This window comes from Cololabis saira, unplaced genomic scaffold (genome assembly GCF_033807715.1).
Source record: "Cololabis saira isolate AMF1-May2022 unplaced genomic scaffold, fColSai1.1 scf045, whole genome shotgun sequence".
In the NCBI taxonomy this organism is placed as follows: domain Eukaryota; kingdom Metazoa; phylum Chordata; class Actinopteri; order Beloniformes; family Belonidae; genus Cololabis; species Cololabis saira.
In genome coordinates this window covers 175,001-177,500 of record NW_026906209.1, presented here as the reverse complement: position 1 = coordinate 177,500, position 2,500 = coordinate 175,001, and the positions used below count along the sequence as shown (strand labels likewise).

Here is a 2,500-nt window from a genome sequence, read left to right as displayed (position 1 = left end):
CTTACAGCACCTGGTATTCCCAGGCGGTCTCCCATCCAAGTACTAACCAGGCCCGACCCTGCTTAGCTTCCGAGATCAGACGAGATCGGGCGCATCCAGGCTGGTATGGCCGTAAGCTGAAGCTGCAGCTTGAAATACTTCTTATATGGAGTTGAAGATAAGTATATAATACAAGTCATTGATTTGTTGGTGATAATAATTTAGAAGCGCTTATTTGTTGGAGTTAAAGTGCTTTAACCATGTGCAAAACACTTTAGGACGTGAGCTGTCGCTGTTACCACGTTGAAATATGTGTGGGTAGATTAAGCGAGAGCGCTCTCTGCTGGTTGAAAAAGCTTACAGCACCTGGTATTCCCAGGCGGTCTCCCATCCAAGTACTAACCAGGCCCGACCCTGCTTAGCTTCCGAGATCAGACGAGATCGGGCGCATCCAGGCTGGTATGGCCGTAAGCAGAAGCTGCAGCTTGAAATACCTCTTATAGGGAGTTGAAGATAAGTCATAGAATATAAGTCATTGATTTGTTGGTTTTATTTGTTGGAGTTAAAGTGCCTTAACCATGTGCAAAACATTTTAGGACGTGAGCTGTCGCTGTTACCACGTTGAAATATGTGTGTGTAGATTAAGCGAGAGCGCTCTCTGCTGGTTGAAAAAGCTTACAGCACCTGGTATTCCCAGGCGGTTTCCAATCCAAGTACTAACCAGGCCCGACCCTGCTTAGCTTCCGAGATCAGACGAGATCGGGCTCATCCAGGCTGGTATGGCCGTAAGCAGAAGCTGCAGCTTGAAATACCTCTTATATGGAGTTGAAGATAAGTCATAGAATATAAGTCATTGATCTGTTGGTTTTATTTGTTGGAGTTAAGGTGCCTTAACCATGTGCAAAACACTTTAGGACGTGAGCTGTCGCAGTTACCACGTTGAAATAAGTGTGGGTAGATTAAGCGAGAGCGTTCTCTGCTGGTTGAAAAAGCATACAGCACCTGGTATTCCCAGGCGGTCTCCCATCCAAGTACTAACCAGGCCCGACCCTGCTTAGCTTCCGAGATCAGACGAGATCGGGCGCATCGAGGCTGGTATGGCCGTAAGCTGAAGCTGCAGCTTGAAATACCTCTTATATGGAGTTGAAGATAAGTCATATAATATAAGTCATTGATTTGTTGGTGATAATAATTTAGAAGCGCTTATTTGTTGGAGTTAAAGTGCCTTAACCATGTGCAAAACAATTTAGGACGTGAGCTGTCGCTGTTACCACGTTGAAATATGTGTGGGTAGATTAAGCGAGAGCGCTCTCTGCTGGTTGAAAAAGCTTACAGCACCTGGTATTCCCAGGCGGTCTCCCATCCAAGTACTAACCAGGCCCGACCCTGCTTAGCTTCCGAGATCAGACGAGATCGGGCGCATCCAGGCTGGTATGGCCGTAAGCAGAAGCTGCAGCTTGAAATACCTCTTATATGGAGTTGAAGATAAGTCATATAATATAAGTCATTGATTTGTTGGTGATAATAATTTAGAAGCGCATATTTGTTGGAGTTAAAGTGCCTTAACCATGTGAAAAACACTTTAGGACGTGAGCTGTCGCTGTTACCACGTTGAAATATGTGTGGGTAGATTAAGCGAGAGCGCTCTCTGCTGGTTGAAAAAGCTTACAGCACCTGGTATTCCCAGGCGGTCTCCCATCCAAGTACTAACCAGGCCCGACCCTGCTTAGCTTCCGAGATCAGATGAGATCGGGCGCATCCAGGCTGGTATTGCCGTAAGCAGAATCTGCTGCTTGAAATACCTCTTATATGGAGTTGAAGATAAGTCATAGAATATAAGTCATTGATTTGTTGGTTTTATTTGTTGGAGTTAAAGTGCCTTAACCATGTGCAAAACACTTTAGGACGTGAGCTGTCGCTGTTACCACGTTGAAATATGTGTGGGTAGATTAAGCGAGAGCGTTCTCTGCTGGTTGAAAATGCTTACAGCACCTGGTATTCCCAGGCGGTCTCCCATCCAAGTACTAACCAGGCCCGACCCTGCTTAGCTTCCGAGATCAGACGAGATCGGGCGCATCCACGCTGGTATGGCCGTGAGCTGAAGCTGCAGCTTGAAATACCTCTTATATGGAGTTGAAGATAAGTCATATAATATAAGTCAATGATTTGTTGGTGATAATAATTTAGAAGCGCTTATTTGTTGGAGTTAAAGTGCCTTAACCATGTGCAAAACACTTTAGGACGTGAGCTGTCGCTGTTACCACGTTGAAATTTGTGTGGGTAGATTAAGCGAGAGCGCTCTCTGCTGGTTGAAAAAGCTTACAGCACCTGGTATTCCCAGGCGGTCTCCCATCCAAGTACTAACCAGGCCCGACCCTGCTTAGCTTCCGAGATCAGACGAGATCGGGCGCATCCAGGCTGGTATGGCCGTAAGCAGAAGCTGCAGCTTGAAATACCTCTTGTATGGAGTTGAAGATAAGTCATAGAATATAAGTCATTGATTTGTTGGTTTTATTTGTTG

At 45.7% G+C, this 2,500-nt stretch overlaps 8 non-coding genes across 8 annotated transcripts in view; all 8 read right to left on the bottom strand.

Annotated features, from left to right (window-relative positions):
• Positions 1 to 117, bottom strand: part of LOC133433817 (5S ribosomal RNA) — a 119-nt gene extending 2 nt beyond the window's left edge. Inside the window, exon 1 of the ribosomal RNA XR_009777987.1 lies at positions 1 to 117. This exon is cut by the window's left edge and continues 2 nt beyond it. This is a non-coding gene — a ribosomal RNA (5S ribosomal RNA).
• A 216-nt stretch (positions 118 to 333) lies between these two features.
• Positions 334 to 452, bottom strand: LOC133433704 (5S ribosomal RNA). Its single transcript, XR_009777878.1, has one exon. It is a non-coding gene; the product is annotated as a 5S ribosomal RNA (ribosomal RNA).
• Positions 453 to 651: 199 nt separating this feature from the next.
• LOC133433635 (5S ribosomal RNA) lies at positions 652 to 770 on the bottom strand. The gene has a single exon (XR_009777836.1). It is a non-coding gene; the product is annotated as a 5S ribosomal RNA (ribosomal RNA).
• A 199-nt stretch (positions 771 to 969) lies between these two features.
• Positions 970 to 1,088, bottom strand: LOC133434113 (5S ribosomal RNA). Its single transcript, XR_009778270.1, has one exon. It is a non-coding gene; the product is annotated as a 5S ribosomal RNA (ribosomal RNA).
• Positions 1,089 to 1,305: 217 nt separating this feature from the next.
• Positions 1,306 to 1,424, bottom strand: LOC133433703 (5S ribosomal RNA). Its single transcript, XR_009777877.1, has one exon. It is a non-coding gene; the product is annotated as a 5S ribosomal RNA (ribosomal RNA).
• Positions 1,425 to 1,641: 217 nt separating this feature from the next.
• LOC133433831 (5S ribosomal RNA) lies at positions 1,642 to 1,760 on the bottom strand. Its single transcript, XR_009778001.1, has one exon. It is a non-coding gene; the product is annotated as a 5S ribosomal RNA (ribosomal RNA).
• A 199-nt stretch (positions 1,761 to 1,959) lies between these two features.
• LOC133434196 (5S ribosomal RNA) lies at positions 1,960 to 2,078 on the bottom strand. The gene has a single exon (XR_009778349.1). It is a non-coding gene; the product is annotated as a 5S ribosomal RNA (ribosomal RNA).
• A 217-nt stretch (positions 2,079 to 2,295) lies between these two features.
• Positions 2,296 to 2,414, bottom strand: LOC133433702 (5S ribosomal RNA). Its single transcript, XR_009777876.1, has one exon. It is a non-coding gene; the product is annotated as a 5S ribosomal RNA (ribosomal RNA).
• Between the last annotated feature and the right edge of the window lie 86 nt (positions 2,415 to 2,500).